Source organism: Humulus lupulus, chromosome 2 (genome assembly GCF_963169125.1).
Source record: "Humulus lupulus chromosome 2, drHumLupu1.1, whole genome shotgun sequence".
NCBI classification, from domain to species: domain Eukaryota; kingdom Viridiplantae; phylum Streptophyta; class Magnoliopsida; order Rosales; family Cannabaceae; genus Humulus; species Humulus lupulus.
In genome coordinates, this window is record NC_084794.1 from 181150173 (window position 1) to 181168851 (window position 18679).

The following is an 18679-nucleotide window of genomic DNA, read 5'->3' on the forward strand; positions in this document are numbered from 1 at the left end:
TTGTATAACTGTGTGAAACTATCCAAAATTGACCTAGTCACTTTGATAATTCTAATTGATAATTAAATAAATTAATTGAGACTATGTAGATGATTTTATCCAAGGTACAGTGGGGACCATGGGCCTATGAAATCAAACTCCAATAAGTTATCATAAATTTAACAAATAAATTTACTAACTTATTAATTCCTCGTAACTTCACTAAAGACTTAGAATTGCACTCTTGCATTCATAGAACACTATTGTGATAAATTAATATTTGATTTAAATACGCAAGTGCACATAATCACACAGGTAATATAATGATAAGTAGATCGTCTCCACATGGATTGCAAATTAGAAAAATAAGCAAAACAATTACTACACAACTTAAAAGTACTAAAAATCAAATGATTTGTTTATAGGCTAAACAAAATATTAAAAGAGATGGAAATACTGAAATTAAAACTGAACTAAACAAGAAAATTGAAAGAGATATATGGATTGCAAAGTGGACTTGAATTATTGATTTCCCCTATATTAATCATTCTGAACAAATTGCGAACAGATTGCGGCAGCAATATTCTAGCAAAACTCCCAGGTTAACAAGAATTCATTAAACACTTATAAAACTTTCCCAAATTTTATGACATTAATTATTTTACCTAATTAAATATATTCCTATGCAAAACCAGATTTAAGAATGCAAATTCAAAGTTTAATTCTCAAAAGTTACACAAGGCAAATAACACATCCCTATGTTACTTACTAACATAATCTAACCTAGATTATGACTTGTGTCATCCAAGTTCTTCCCATTACATTTAATTTTTCCAGTATTAAACATAATTAAATATCTTGCCATTGCTGGCCAAACAACAACAAGAAATTAATATAAGCACACTTGAATGAACAAGAGAGATTTTACTAAAATAAAGTGCAAGAAATTACTAGACTATAACATAGGGTTCATCAATAATTCAAGCCACCTAAAAATTAGTTCATAGCTGAGTTAATAAACATTAATCCACAATCAAAACAGCCGATAATATTCAGATTCATAAATCACTTAGAAAATATAAAAATGGAGTTTAGGAATAGAAGAAAGAACAAATCCAAAATGATGCTTGAGCTCTCTTTTTCGTCCTCCTTCTTCTTGCTGGTTTTTCTTTCCAAAAATGGCTGCCTCCTTCTTTCTTTTGGCTGATGCTTTTCTAAGTATCATCTAGGTTTTCCCAAATTGGTCCACAAAGTACCATATTTCCCCTCTTCTTGGTAAAAAAAACGCGGGTCTCCTTTTTTTGGCATTTACTCTCAATTTTTTACTCATATTTTCTGTACTTGCCACCTCAACCACTATTCTAGCTCACTCCTTTGACTTTCCATGTGTTCCTAGGTGTCCAAAAGATGTCTGATCAAAATGCTTCAACAAAATCTGCTTTGCTGCAGCAAAACTTGATAATTCAGCCATCAAAAATTCAATTTAGATAGTTTCACATGTTAGTTCATTCTTTGTACAAATATCTATTCATGAAACTATTGTCTTCAACCCATTAGCTATTAAAACCTACAAAAAATAACTAAACTTAACTAAGATCATAAAAACGCCAAAGTTAGCTACAAAAGCTAAAAATAAACTAACATTGCTCACGATTTTTCCACAATTATAAGCTCAATTTAGATAGTTTCACATGTTAGTTCATTCTTTGTACAAATATTTATTCATGAAACTATTGTCTTCAACCCATTAGCTATTAAAAACTAAAAAAATAACTAAACTTAACTAAGATCATAAAAACACCAAAGTTAGCTGATGGACCCAAAACGGGTATGTTTAAAAATTTATAAATCGCAAGCGCACGAATCGTTCATATAGAATAGTGATCGTGTAAGCAAGGATGTCGAACCCAAAGGAGTTGTCTAAATCGAAAAGAGAAAACTATTTTAAATCAAAAGTGATAAATTCTAACCTAGCTTCAAAGATTGACGAGTTTTAATATTATGAACATAAAATAAAAGATTGAAAAATAAAACTATTTAAGAGAATAAAAATAAAGCAATAATGAGTTGAAAATAAGTGTTAAAAGAAAAGATTATTAAGATACTAGAATCCACAAAATGTAAGTTTAATAATATTTATTAGTATATTGATTCCCAAGTTTTAGTGATAGTTAAAATAATTTAAACCATCATTTTCCAAAAAGATTTATAATTTTAAGCACAAATGTCTTATAAAAAGATAGGATTTTTCTTCACTTTTCAAAATTATAATTTCAAAGCATTAAGTGTAAATCAATCTAATGAAATAACAAATAAATCAATGAACATTATTTATAAGGCAAAACATAATATTTTTGTTCTAAGCATGGATGTGTACAATTTAATGACACATCTTACACAAAGAATATTATGTTTATGCACTAATGAAGAACAAAGTGTAAATATGTTCTAACAATCTAAAATACAAGATATTTAAGATGAAAGAAATATATGTAGAAGAAAAATCCATAAACTTTGTTGTATTACAAGAGAAATCAACATACAACATAAATATTACCTAGTTACAAGTTGCTTCATCATGATTTTAATAATCTTATGAAAAAGATTAGAAGCACATAACTAGAATATAAATTACAAAATAAATGACATACATACTTGCAAAATGCTCTTGCAAAACCCAAATAGAAGATAGAATGGTAGAGAGAAAATGAGAGAAAAAAGATGGTAACCAAAAATTAAGCACCCAAAAATGGTCTTCAAAACCCTTATTTATAGCCAAAATGAGATTATTAAAATAATCAATTTAAATTAAGTAAATTGATTAAATTAATAATAATATGGTAAATAGGGGTAAATTGTAGGAGTGATGATGATTTTGGGGTAAAAAGTGTGTAGAAAAATGGGTAAAAAGTGGCATTTTAAGCATAGGGGACAAATGGTACACTTAGGCAATTTTAGGCTAAAAAATGGGAAAGTGCAGCTATTAGGCTGCTGGTGGCTACTTGGTGCCAGGCGGTTTCGGCTGGGCTGAATGGGCCTGGCAGATGGCCTTTGGAGCTGGGCCTGGGAAGGGGCAGGCATGGGACTCTTGGTGCATTGAGCTGGCCGAATTGATGGGCTGCTGAAGGTGTGATTTGTTGAAGGAATGCTGCCTGGGGGAGTCACGCGAGTCACGCTGGGAGGCTGTTGGAGAGTGCTTGGAGCTGGGAATTGCTTTGCTTGGTGTAGGGATCCTTCGTGGGCCTTGGGCCTAGTTGGAGGCAGCTGGGCATTTGAGGCTTATGTGCCATTTTTTTGTTATTTTCTTTCAAAACTACCACAATTCCTTTGATTCCCTTGCTTTTCAAGAGCCACAAATGAAATAATTTTCCTACAAAATAAATTATAAACTAAATTAAAATTAAATATTTTTATTAATAAAATATACCATATAAATTCCATGAAAACATTAATTAAAATTTAATTTACATAACATTTAAGCTCAAAATTGCATCTTTTTACTCATGACTTAACAATATTAATTTTAAATAATTAAACTATAACATAACACAATAAAATATCTATAAAAACATATAAAAATCTAGAAAATTACAATAAGACTAATAAATGCAAAATTACTTAAAAACTTAATAAGTTAATTAAAAACTCAAGAACTAAGCAACAATTAGCATATAAAATATGGTAAAATAACTCTATTTTGTAGAGTTATCATTAACTACAAAAGCTAAAAATAAACTAACATCACTCACGATTTTTCCACAATTATAAGCTCAAAAGCACATGAAATACTCTTTATTCAAGAGTTATCACACCTCCAAACTTACGACATTACTCGTCCTCGAGTGATGACTCTAAAAACAAAACACAAATAACAAAAAGACACAAAGGGCACAAACTAAACAACAAAATACTAGGAAACAACAAAGACAAAACACAACAATAGTGGACAAACTTTGCTATGCCAATGGTAAAAAAGGGAAGGCTCTCGGGAAAATTTATTTTGAATAAGAGAAGCTGAATTTCAATCTTTCACAAGTTTTAAACAAAAATCTTCAAGCATTAATGTTGTTGCCAAAATATGAATCAAGTGTTTCACCCTTTAGTGCATCCATAGTTTTTCCTAAACACTTTCAATCACCCAAATTCAAGCTAGACATTGGTCCTAAAGCTTAAATAATATCTCCATAAGTTACTTAGCGATTCCCTCTCCAATAATGTAGACAAACACCACACCAAAGATCAATAGGAATTTATCAAACTTGTAATGATAGGCTAGGGTGAATGTAGGATAAGAGAGATAAATATTGTCTCAAATCACCCTAAGCACCTCAATCTTTCTAGGACCTAAATACATAAATGCACACATTAATTTCCCCGAAAGAAAACCCCACAACACAATATAAATCTTGCCATTAGCCTTTATTACTAACATACATAGACAAAAACTAAAACTTTTCCTTTATTTGAAGAGTTACACCCCCAAACTCATTTTCAAACATACATACTTTTTGCTTTATTTTTCTTTTCTGATTTTTTTTAGATGCTTTGATACAAGGGAGTGCACTCTTTAATTTTTTTTTTGGATGTTCTATTTTTTTTTTAGAATGAAAATAAACAACTAGATGGCAAGATAACAAGAAAATTGAGAACACTCTCCCCCAAACTTAAAACCAACATTGTCCCCAATGGTGAAAACAAGCAAAAGAAGAAAAGGAAAACACTCACCCAATTTTCTCTCTCGCACTCAACTCCTCTCAACCCCCAAAATACACAACAAATAAATCCTATAAAGATCAAGGTGCTAAAAGGGTGTGGTGAAAAGAGGTGATTATATATATGTAAGGCTAGGCTAATGAGTGGCTAAGAAAGAAAAGTGACACTTAAGCTCAATGGGGTGACTAGGGATAAAAATGCATACAAGGTAGGCTTCAAAGTCTCAAACGGTCCAAAGATGGCCTAAATCATTTCATCGGTGTGGTGTTGTCTGGGATTTCGCCTCAAGGAAAATCACTAAGTAATTCTAGAAACTTAAGCTCTCACAAGAAACTAGCTCTTTCTAGGGTCTCAAAATTTGTTTAATCAAGCTATGCACATACTAAAAAGAGAAACACTCTCATCAATCAATTGCTAGCAACATTCACACCCAAAGAATTTAGTTTAAAACTTAAGAAATAAAGACATTCAGCTGCAACTTAGATTGATTATATATATATATATATATTTAAGTTTTCAAAGTCGTCATCGAGCCCCCTAGTTAAACACTAACAAAAGCAAAGAATATCCTCAAAAGAACGACAACACAACAAGACAAAGACAAACTAAAAACATATTAAAGATAACTATACTAACAAAGTACCTTCCTAGCAACAAAACAAAAGGCAAATGACTCAAATTTCGGTGCTCCCTACACAAAAATCACCAAAGAAACATAACTAAGTACAACATAGAGCACCCAGTACACAAAACACAAAATTCATTATCAACACTTGAGACCAAAGTATAACACAACACAAAAAATTGCCAATGAGTAAGAACTACACCTAAAACAAAGAATACAAAGAAACAAACACAAACAAAATCAAATTGGGGAGTAGAGTTCAGAAATGCTCATTCAACGGATATGCAGGCTTTGCTCAAAGGATGCGCAGCTAGGTCACTCGGTGTTGGGTCGCGTCTTGGTGCTTCGAAGGTGTGTGGGCGTTTGTGGGTCGCGCCGAGGATGGGGGTCGATGGTGCTGGGCAATAGGGGACTATGGCTGGATTTGGATATGGTGGCTTGTGAGGGTCAGAGGTGAAGGGAGGAGATGATGGCGGCTATGGAGGAGGGCTGATGCGATGCAGGCTACTGAATGGGAATAGGGGACTCGGGTTCATGGGTATTTTTTTTCTTACATATAGGGATTATTTTATGGATATATATAATATCTAGATTTAGTAATATATAAGTATTTATATTATATATATTTGTATATATATTACTATATATATTTTTTGTTTTTTGTATATATATATGTGTATTTTTTTTTCTGAACGAACCACACTCCTGACTTATGCCTGCCCAAATTGCCACCATTTTGCCTAAATTTTGCTTCAGCAACCAAAATTTGATGTAACTCTTCCATTTTTTCGGAAATTTTTGCTCCCTGTTTGGTGAAGCAAAAATTTCGCAAAACCATCAAACCCCAAAATTACTTCTAAAACACCAATTTCTTGCTTTCTTAACACCTGAAACACAAAAACATCAAAATTAAATGAAATTAAAATTATAAAAAAAAAATTAAAAAAAATTAAAAACACTCATATGTATATTTTTTCATTTTTTTTATTGATTTTTTTTTTCATTTTTTTTCCAATGCATTTTTATTCTTTCTTTCTTTGAGTTGCTTTACAAATGAATCCTCCAAAAAACCATAGCAACCCAAACTTCATTTTTTCATTTTTTCATTTTTTTTCTCTAATGATCTTTCAAGGAAATTGAGGTTTGGTATTGCTCAACCTTGCTTCCCCCAAACTTTGCTCATTTCCTTGTTACCTTAAATGCTCTTCCCAAATGCTCATCATATAATTCCACCACACCATTGGGAAACACATTGCTCACTAAGAACCCACCATCACACCTTGATTTCACCAGAGAGGTCGAGAAAAACACTTTATTCCCAACTTCCAACATTTGTGATTGAGGTTTTCGACTATGTTTCTTTTTCTTCGGTAGCTTTGGAGGATGAGATGGTTCTTCTTCCATACTTATCCATGGCTCCCCATATTTCTCAATTTCTTCAAAAATGACCTTTTTCTTGACTCCATTGCTATACTTCCCATGCATCTTTTCAATCAACTTGAAGTTAGAAGCACTTATGGCCAAACAAGCTTCAACTTCATTAGGAGAGCGTATAGGATTAAAAACCTTAAATGTGACTTGTTCGTCTTGAGCTCGAACGGTGAGCTCTCCTTTTTCAACATCTATCAACGTCCTCCCGGTGGCAAGAAATGGTCTCCCCAAAATGATCGTTACATCCCTATCTTCCTCATAGTCAAGAATAATGAAATACGCCGCAAAAATGAACTTGTCAACTTGTACTAGGACGTCTTCAATCTTTCCCTCTGGATGCACCATAGAACGGTCAGCTAATTGCAAGGTGAGTGTAGTGGGCCTTGCTTCTCCAATTCCCAACTTCTCAAAAATGGACATGGGCATCAAATTAATACTGGCTCCCAAATCACAAAGAGCTTTACCAACTTCTCGTCCCCCAATAGAAATTAGAATTGTGAAACTGCATGGATCCTTCAACTTTGGAGGAATTTTATTCTTCAATATAGCACTACAAACTTCAATCAAAGCCACCGTTTCAAATTCTCCAAGCCTCCTCTTCTTAGTTAAAATATCCTTCAAAAACTTCACATAGTTGTGCATTTGCTCCAAAGCTTCCACCAATGGTATATTGATGTGAAGTTGTTTCAAAACATCTAAAAATCTCCAGAATTGACCATCTTGTTACTGCTTTTGAAAGTGTTGAGGAAATGGTGGAGGTGGCTATAGAGTCCAAGAACTTTGCTTAGCTAGTTAGATAGTAGTAGTAGTAGTAGTAGTAGTAGTAGTAGTAGTAGTAGTAGTAGTAGTAGTAGTAGTTATAGTATGTTTATGACTGTGGATTTTGGTTCAAGCCAGCACTTAGTTGGACACTCATAGCAACACTTGTAGATTTTATAAGTTTAACCTATAGTTTAAGAATATTAATTATAACATAATGTTTGATTAATATGACTGATTATGAAGATGATATTTATTATACTATAAGGTTTAAATAGGCCCAATAAGATATTAACACTTATCATGTGTATGTTTAATGAGAAATTAAGTATTTTTGAGGAATAGTTTATTAAGAGTAATATTTGAAAATCCCAGAGTCTGCCAGCAGCTTTGAAATCGTTAAAGGACTTAGTCAAGGCTATTTACTCAATTCAAATTAGGCTGAAAAAGTGTAATTACGTGTATAATATTTCAGCGTATGCCGATATATCGCAGCTCTAGGGGGCGATATATCGCCACACGGGGATACGAAAAATACGTAACTTCGCACGACAACTTCGACGAGCCTCGGGAATATCAGTCCAGGTGATATATCGCCTAGCATGGGCGATATATCAGCTGCAGTGCATGATTTTTGAATAATTTTGAAACCGAGCTCATTTTAATCCTTAACCTCTTGATAAGTCCAGAATCTTTTTGACCGAGTCTTCAGCCTCTGCTGAACGATTATTCAAATGTTTTTCAATTAAAAAGCCATTATTTTATTCAAGCTAAATGAAGATCTTTTCATTCTTAAACTCTATAAATAGGACCTAGTACCCAGTCATTTCTTCATTCATCAAGCTGAGTTCAGAGCCTACAAGCTGCTAGGTTTACTTTAGAGTGTTAAACACTTGGGTTGGGGTTATACACTTTATCATTATAAGCTTATCAAACACTTGGGAAGTAAGGTTTATAATGTATTTCAGTTTCGAGGTGTAGTTCGGTCATAGAAGTATTCAAAGGTATTCCTATTCTTAGTTCCTTCCAGTATTGTTTCATTAGTTTTTATAGTTTTTCTCTACTAAAATCCTAACTCAGTATTATTTATTCTTGATTAGGCATCTAAGTTCTTTGAACTTGAGGTTTTCGTTGGTAAGTATCTTCTCGATGGTTTAGTTCATTCTTTTCATATTTTTCTTTTAGAATACTCACCTCTCTATTAATGGTTTTTAGGAGTGTTCCAAAATCCTGACCTTGTTCTCATCATCCTGGTATTTTGGTAAGGAAAATAGGATAGTTCTTATGTGATATGTGCTATGTTTATATAAAAGTGTTATGATTATGCTATAGTATGACTTCATGTGTTATGATATATGTATGTTTGGGGCTTATAGTTGTTATATAGCAAACCCTATCACATTTATGTTTTGGGGCTTATAGTTGCTATATAGCAAACCCCAACACTTTTATGTTTTTGGGGCTTATAGTTGCTTAACTAACAAACCTCATTGTAGTCTAAGGCTTATAGTTGCTTAGTTAGCAAACCCCAATAGTCACCATGTACATGGGTTAGAATTATGATGTATTTGATATACGTTCATAGTTTATGTGTATGATTATGTTTCATGCTTGTAGTAGATTTTCCTTGCTGGGCATTAGGCTCATTCCTTTATATTTTATATGTGCAGGAAAATAGTCATGGCGGCGGGAAGATTCTTGGCGGCTTGGAAATGTGTATTGAAGGAGAATGGAATCGGTGGACTGCGCGAACGATTCGAGGATGAAGTTGTTTAAGTCTTTTAAATTATGATTTCTATGTATTTCCGCACTTGATTTTGTAACCAAGTTTATTTAAGATTTAAGTTATGTTATGTTTTATTTTCAAAACAATGGGATCACATATCCTACTCTGAATTTTATGTATTTTAGCCTTTGTTTTACAGTTTATAATAAAGTTATGGTTATTTCATATGTATGTTTTTCTTAAGATTAGTGTCTGTGTATAGTAGTTATTAATGGTCCAAAGTCTAGAATAAGTTGGGTCGTTACAATGGCTTGCTCATAGGCTTCTCTGTAGCATTTTGCTGAGGAATTGCTGCAGCAATTGCTTCAGGATCAGCATTTGACATTTTCAAACTCACAACTTTTTCTTCCTTTTCCACACTACTTTGGATTGAAGTGGGCTCGGTGCTACTCTTAGGATTATCCTCATTCAACTCTAGATTTTTACCATTCCTCAAAGTGATCTCCTTGCATTGCTCTTTACCATCTCTCCTTGGATTTTCAGTATCACTAGGCAAGGTGCCTCATGGTCTATTCCTTAGCTCATTAGCTAGCTGCCCCATTTGAATTTCTAAGTTCCTCAAGGATTCCAGTTGGCTCTAAATCACAACATCATTCTTGGCTATATATTCTTTCATTAAACTCTCCAAAGAGCTTGATTGAGACACTTGAGGAGGAGGTGGTTGAGCTCTTGGTTGTTGTTGAGAAAACCCTAGTGGATATGTAGGCTTTTTTTGCATTGGTGCTCCGCTTGAAGTAGCTCCTTGACCCCCCAAGAAAAGTTTGGATGTTGCCTCCATCCCAGATTATAAGAGTTCGAATATGGGTTATCATGGTTGGCATTTTGATTCCCCACATAACAAATCGAAGTGGGAATCGAAGGGCAACTCTAAAATGTGTGCCCATCTCCACAATAAACACAAGATACATCAACAACTTGTCCCATACTAGCTGATTCTACCATTCCCCCCAAACTCATGTTCTTGAGAAGGTTAGTCATTGAAGAAACTTGAGCGGTCAAAGCTGTCAATGCATCCACTTCAAGTATACCAGCCACTTTTCGACTTGTTGAGGCTCTAGCATTGGACCATTGATAATTGTTGCTAGCTATCCTCTCCAAAATCTCATAGGCTTCATTGTAGGACTTAGAGAGAATAGCCCCATTAGCTGAAGCATCTAACACCATGCGAGTGGAAGAATTGAGCCCATTGTAGAAAGTTTCCATTTAGATACAATGCAAAATCCCATGGTGTGGGCATTTCCTCAATAACTCCTTGAATCTCTCCCAAGCTTCACAAAATGTTTCATCTTCTAGCTGCTGAAATGACATGATTTCATTGCGAAACTTGGCATTTTTGGTGGGAGGAAAGTACTTCATCAAGAATTTTTCAGCCAACTCATTCCATGTAGTCACCGAGTCAGGAGGAAGGGTGTTTAGCCAAGCTCTAGCTCGATCCCTCAAAGAGAAAGGCAACAATTTCAACCTTAGGGCCTCGTCACTCACTCCTTCTTGCTTGAAAGAATCGCTCACCTCCAAAAATGAACGAAGATGTAGATGAGGATCCTCAGTAGGCAGCCCACTAAATTGACCCACTGTTTGCAACATTTGGAACATAACGAGCTGTAACTCGAATTGGGGTGCTTGAATTTCAGGCCTAACAATGCCCAGATTGAGCTCATTAAACACGGGGGCAGCATATTCCCTTATGGCTCTCTCTCTCTCTCTATCATCAGCCATAACAATTGCGTTAGTGACATTATTAGCACCCTCAACTCCTCAACCTCTTCAGCCATATTAAGGTGATTTTGAGCCCGTTGTAGTCTTCTTCTAACTGTTCTTTCAATCTCAGGGTCAATAGGAGCTAGTTCAATGTCTTCTTGCTCGTTCATACAGTCAATCACCTGAGAAAACACAAGAGCAAGCAAACAAAGTTAGCTCAACAAAGAAAAATAAATTGCAAGTAATTGATATTACAAAAATTTATAATTCCAATCCCCGGCAACGGCGCCAAAAACTTGTTGTGATAAATTAATATTTGATTTAAATATGCAAGTGCACGTAATCACACAAGTAATATAATGATAAGTAGATTGTCTCCACATAGATTGCAAATTAGAAAAATCAGCAAAACAATTACTACACAACTTAGAAGTACTAAAAATCAAATGATTTGTTTATAGGCTAAACAAAATATTAAAAGAGATGGAAATACTGAAATTAAAACTGAACTAAACAAGAAAATTGAAAGAGATATATGGATTGCAAAATGGACTTGAATTATAAATTTCCCCTATATTAATCATTCTGAACAAATTGCGAACAGATTGCGGTAGCAATATTCTAGCAAAACTCCTAGGTTAACAAGAATTCATTAAACACTCATAAAACTTTCCCAAATTTTATGACATTAATTCTTTTACCTAATTAAACATATTCCTATGCAAAACCAGATTTAAGAATGCAAATTCAAAGTTTAATTCTCAAAAGTTACACAAGGCAAATAACACATCCCTATGTTACTTACTAACATAATCTAACATAGATTATGACTTGTGTCATCCAAGTTCTTCCCATTACATTTAATCTTTCCAGCATTAAACATAATTAAATATCTTGCCATTGCTGGCCAAACAACAACAAGAAATCAATATAAGCACACTTGAATGAACAAGAGAGATTTTACTAAAATAAAGTGCAAGAAATTACTAGACTATAACATAAGGTTCATCAACAATTCAAGCCACCTAAAAATTAGTTCATGGCTGAGTTAATAAACATTAATCCACAATCAAAACAACCCATAATATTCAGATTCAGAAATCACTTAGAAAATATAAAAATGGAGTTTAGGGATAGAAGAAAGAACAAATCCAAAATGATGCTTGAGCTCCCTTTTTCGTCCTCCTTCTTCCTTGCTGATTTCTGGGTTTCCTTCCTTCTTCTTGCTGGTTTTTCTTTCCAAAAATGCCTGCCTCTTTCTTTCTTTTGGCTGATGCTTCTCTAAGTATCATCTAGGTTTTCCCAAATTGATCCACAAAGTACCATATTACCCCTCTTCTTGGTAAAAAAATGTGGGTCTCCTATTTTTGGCATTTACTCTCAATTTTTGACTCATACTTTCTGTACTTGCCACCTCAGCCACTATTCTAGCTCACTCCTTTGACTTTCCACGTGTTCCTAGGTGTCCAAAAGCTGCCTGATCAAAATGCTTCAGCAAAATCTGCTTTGTTGCAGCAAAACCTGATAATTCAGCCATCAAAAATTCTATGTAGATAGTTTAACATGTTAGTTCATTCTTTGTACAAATATTTATTCATGAAACTATTATCTTCAACCCATTAGCTATTAAAAACTACAAAAATAACTAAACTTAACTAAAATCATAAAACACCAAAGTTAGCTACAAAATCTAAAAAACAAACTAACATCACTCACAATTTTTCCACAATTATAAGCTCAAAAGCACATGAAATACTCTTTATTCAAGAGTTATCAAACACTCTATAAGCAATATAGATACGTTATTAGTTATCCATTGTTGCAACCATAATTGTCACTCAATCCTCTATAGACGGTCTACAATGAGATGAGACTAAAATACCTTATTACCCCTCATTGTAATTTATCCTTAAAACACTTAGTTCCTTGTAAATGATATTTCAATATACTAATATTAATTACTGAAATGAGATCTCTATCATTTAGCTCCTTGAACCAAACTAAAAGGAAATCATCGTTTTACTTTTTCATTAGAAGCTATAGATGTTCATATCTATGATTAACACTCCCACTCAATTATACTACCGAGTTCCCAAGATGTAAGTATGGACTAGTGTGTAGGGTAAGCTAGCAATGAACAAGTCAAAGAACTCAAATAATACAATAAATTAGAATACTAACCACACAGAATTGAGATTGAATTGACCTATGGTCAACTATATGATATGACTAGAATAGATAATAACTGTATGTTTATTTATCCTATCTAATGTCAATATCGGTCCAGTCCGATGCAAGAAATACATTCGATCTTATTTAATTTACTAATGTTTTGGAAAGAACATAACACTACAATGTGTAAGCAGATCATATAGTAGATTGGCAAATTAGTGTAAATCTTGTGAACTGACTAATCTTAGGACTAACTTATGTTTGAACATATAATCATATTTATATTCCACTACAATTACATCACTATAAATATGATTAGCTATATGCTCAAGATTTAATAGAAGTTTATATTAAACAAATAATCATGAAAATAAAACATGTGAGCAAAGTGTTGACCAAGTCAAAAATTAATTTATATTCTTTTATTGATAATAAAATGAGAATACAAAGAATTGGGTTTTAATTAGGGCATAAAACCCCAACACATCATATGTCACGCCCTGAACATCGACGAAAACGCAACTCCAGTTCGGCAGAAGCGAAGGCCACTAGGTACGGAACAGGCAGAGGCCCTCAAATTAGAAATCGAGAAGTTATCCTCAATCAACTTCATCCAGGAATCACTGTACCCCATTTGGTTGGTAAACCCGATGTTGGTGCCAAAACCAAACGGGACATGGAGAACGTGCATAGATTTCACGGACCTCAACAAGGCATGTCTAAATGACTGCTTCTGTAGAGTCCAAGAACTTTACTTAGCTAAGATAGATAGTAGTATTATAGTATTTATAGTATTATCTTTTTAACTGTGGATTTTTGGTTCAGACCGGGATTTATTTGGACACTCATAGTAGTACTTGTAGATTTTCTAAGTTTAACCTATAGTTTAAGAAAATTAATTTTAACCTAAGGTTTGATTAATATGACTGATATTAAGGATAATATTTATTATACTATAAGGTTTAGATAAGAACCAATAGGATTTTAAGCACATGTTATGTATGGGTTATTAATGATTAAGTATTTTGAGGATTAAATTTATTAAGGGTAAAGTTTGAATGCTCTAAGGTCAGTCAGCAGCTTTGAATACGTTGAGGGCTTAGTCAAGGCTGTTACTCCATTCAAACTTAGCTAAAAATGTGTAATTTCGTGTTTAATTAATCAGTGTGTGCCGATATATCGCAGCACGTAGATACGGAAAACACGAGACGATGCACGACTGCCTCGGGCATACTGGCCCAGGCGATATATCGCCTACAGGGGGCGATATATCGCCTCCTTTAGTATGTTTTGAAAGTTTTTGAATTCTTTTTCCATTCAGCCATTCAACCTCTTGATAAGTCCAGCATCTTTTTGAACGAGTCTTCAGCCTCTGCTGAACGATTATTCAAATTATTTTCACCTAAAAAGCTATTATTTTTATTCAAGTAAAATCAAGATCCTTTCATTCCTAAACTCTATAAATAGGACCTAGTACCCAACCATTATTCATCTTTTGCTCTATGTTCAGAGGCTGCAAGTGCTAAGTAAGTGTGAGAGTGTAAACACCTGGGTTGGGAAATCATAAGCTTATCAAACACTTTGGGAAGTAAGGTATTATAGTATTTCGGTTTGAGGTATAGATTGGTCTTACAAGTCTTCAAGGTAACCCAAAACTCTAGTTCATTGGTTTTATGTTATTTTCTTTCTCATAGTCTTCTACTCAGTCTTCTAACCTCATTCTTATTTTGGTTAGGAAATCTAAGTTCTTGAGCACATAGGTTTTGGTAAGTATGTTTCTCCAAGGTTTAGTCCTTCCATTCCTTTCATTCTCTTTTCTTCTATAGACTCACCTTTTCTTAATGGTTATTAGGAGTGTTCCAAAGTCCCAACGCTGTCCTCTTATCCCGGTAACTTTGGTAAGGAAAATATGATAGAATCTATATGTTTTATGCTTATGTTATCTTATGTGTTATGTTATGAAATATGTTATAAAATATGTTATGAATATGTATGTTGTAGGCTTGGGCATATGACCCATAAGACTAACAAGACCCCAAATAGATTATGGGCATATGACCTACTTAGCTAGTAGGACCCCACTAATCTCATGGGCATATGACTTGTTTAGTCTATGGGACCCCAAGTAATAATGGCCATTATAGTATGTGTATGTAACAAGTGTTATGTTATGTCTTTATATTTCTTATGAAATTTATGTTTATGACTATGTGTTAGATTTTCCTTGCTGGGCATTAGGCTCATTCCTTTTTGTTTTATGTGCAGGAAAATAGCTTTAGAGGCGGTAAGATTCGTGGACGCTTAGAGAATGTGTATTGGTGATGAACGAATTCAAGGAGTCGAGAGTTCGATTTCGAGGATGTAGTCGTTTATTTATGGTCTTTATATGTATTTTCTGCACTTATTATGTAATCACTTTATTTTATAAATCATGTTATGTTTTGTTTTTCAAACAATGGGATCCCATATCCTTCTTGGTATTTATGTAAGTAACTCTTATTTCTATAAGTTTTCTAATAAAATTATGGTATTTTCGCAAATGTAAGTTTTAGTAAGAATTTGTATGTATAGTTCGTTAATGGTCCAAAAGTCTAGAGTAGTGGGTCATTACAGCTTCCCTCTGCCCTGGATAGACCAGATGGTGGATGCCACATCTAGGTACGAGTTGCTAAGCTTCATGGATGCCTACTCCGGCTACAACCAGATTTTAATGCATTTAGCAAACCAGAAACACACATGCTTCCAGACGGACAATGGTATATAATGCTGCATTGTCATGCCTTTCGGGCTAAAGAATGTCAGAGCCACATATCAAAGGCTTGTCAAAAGAATGTTCTGGAACTTATTTAAGAAGAACATGGAAATCTACATAGATGACATGTTGGTCAAGTTTAAGATGTCGACCCAACACGCAGACAACCTAGTGGAAACATTCACCATTATTCGGAAGTACGGGATGACGTTAAATCCCACGAAGTGCACTTTTGGCGCGGCATCTGGGAAGTTTCTATGATTCATCATAAGCTCAAGAGGGATAGAAGCCAACCCATATAAGATCAAAGCTTTGATCGACATGCCATTGTCACAGAAACACAAAGATGTTGAGAGCCTGGTAGGAAGAATAGTGGCTTTGAGCTGCTTTGTGTCAAAGTCCGCGGACAAGTGCATTCCATTTTTCAACATACTTCGCAAAAACCAGAGGTTTGAATGGACAACCGAGTGTGAAGAGGCTTTCCAAAAACTGAAAGAGCAATTGGCTCAAGTACTAATCTTGTCAAAGTCGGTGGATGGGGAACCACTGTACCTATATTTGGCTGTGTTAGTACATGCCATAAGCGCCGCCTTAGTGCGAGAAGAAGGAAAGGTCCAACTCCCGGTCTATTATGTAAGCAAAAGGTTGCTGGGCACGGAGTCTAGATACCCTTTGATCGAGAAACTGACATTTTGCTTACTGGCCGCTTCCAGGAAGTTAAGACCTTACTTTCAGGCTCATGCCATCAAGGTACTAATGAACCATCCCCTACGACAAGTATTACAAATACCAGAATCATCAGGAATACTTTTGAAGTGAGTCATGGAGCTGAGACAATTCGATATCGCCTACGTCTCTAGAATCTCCATCAAGGGATAGGCCTTGGTTGACTTCATCGTAGAATGCACCGGGATTGTTGAGGATGAAGAGCCAATCGACCCTGTAGTGCCCTTTTGGAAGATCTTTGTTGATGGAGCCTCCAATGAGAATGGGGTCGGGGCCGAGATCATCCTAATATCCCCCCAAGGTCACCAATTGCAAAGCACCCTACGCTTCTAGTTTGAAGCATCAAATAATGAGGCTGAGCATGAGGCCATGCTGGTTGGACTACGCTTAGCTGAGGAATTGGGGGCGGAAAACATTGAAGTCCACATCGATTCCCAGTTGGTGGTAAGGCAGATTTCGGGAGAATACCAAATGAAGGGGGAGAAGATGGATGCCTACGTGGTGAGAACCTGGAAGTTACTCCAATCGTTCAAAAGATATGTCATCTGCCAAATCCCGAGGGAACAGAATGTGTTTGCAGACACATTGGCAAAGTTAGCCACGGATGTTGAAGCAGAACTCTCCGAGGTAGTCCAATTGACCATCTACCCACACCCAGTATTCAAGCCCCTGCAATTGTAAATGCCATCGATTACACAGTGTCTTGGATGAGGCCTCTCATCCAATATTAACCACCGGAGAATTGCCCCTAGACAGGGCCTCTGCCAGGAAGCTTTAGTACCAAGCCCCCAGATAAGTCATGATGGATGGCAAGCTCTATCTCATGTGGTTATCCATATCGTATCTTCGATGCATATTCAAGACCGAGATGAGCGCGATCATGCACGAAGTGCATGAAGGCTTTTGCGGATATCACTCAGCCAGACTCAGTTTGTCCAAGAGAATCCTAAGGCAAGGATATTTCTGGCCAACAATGAAGAAGGACTGTGTAGATTATGCCCGCAAGTGCGAGCAATGCCAAAGGTACGCGAAGATCCCACGAGCTCCTCCCACGGAGATAACCTTGATGACCAGTCCCTGGCCTTTTGCAATTTGGGGAATTGATTTGGTAGGATCCCTCCCAACCGGGAAGAGCATATTGAGATATGTTATTGTAGTCATCGTCTATTACACCAAGTGGGTCGAGGCAGAACCATTGAGCACTATTACCTCCAAAAAGGCCTTGGACTTTGTCATCAAAAATATTGTGTGCCGATACGACCTCCCTCATAAAATCGTGTTCGACAACGAGAAACAATTTGATAGCATCCACTTCACCAACTTCTACGAAAGACATGGAATCGTCAAAAGTTTTTCCGCAGTCGCAAGGCCTCAAGAAAATAGGAAAACAGAGGCGTGAATAAGATTTTGAAGGGGACACTAAAGAAAAAGCTACAAGCTTGCAAGAGCAAGTGGCCGGAAGATTTGCCTCGTGTCTTATGGGCATACCGGACCACAGAAAGAACTTCGACCGGACATACTCCCTACTCGATGGTCTATGGATGCGAAGTAGTCATCCCAGTGGAAACTGCGGTCTCGTCCCACAGACGAGATATGTACAATCTCGTACAGAATCACGCCTTGCTCTAGGAATCCTTGGATCTCATCGAAGAGATCCGGGAAGAATCGCAAGTGCAGCTGAAGATGTATCAGGGAAAGATCGCAAGGCGCCTTAACTCTAGAGTTAAGAGTCGAAGGTTTGGGACTGGTGATCTGGTTCTAAGAAGAGTCTTCCCTGCATCTCAGGATCTGGGAGTGGGGGTCCTAGGACCTAATTGAAAAGGACCATATGAGATACAAAATGAAGTATGTCCAGGAACATATCGCCTAAAGCAGCTAGACGGAATAGAGGTCCCAAGGGCCTAGAACGCTGAACACCTCCGTCGTTGATTAGTGCCCAAAAATACACATTTATTGATTTTAATAGTCAAAATAAAATAAGTTTTAATTAATATTTTCATGGAATTAATATGATTTAATTTATAAATGAAAATATTTA

General features: G+C 35.5%; 1 non-coding gene across 1 annotated transcript; it reads left to right on the forward strand.

Annotated features, from left to right (window-relative positions):
- Positions 1–10512: 10512 nt before the first annotated feature.
- On the forward strand, positions 10513–10619 carry LOC133820732 (small nucleolar RNA R71). The gene has a single exon (XR_009887132.1). It is a non-coding gene; the product is annotated as a small nucleolar RNA R71 (small nucleolar RNA).
- Positions 10620–18679: the final 8060 nt, after the last annotated feature.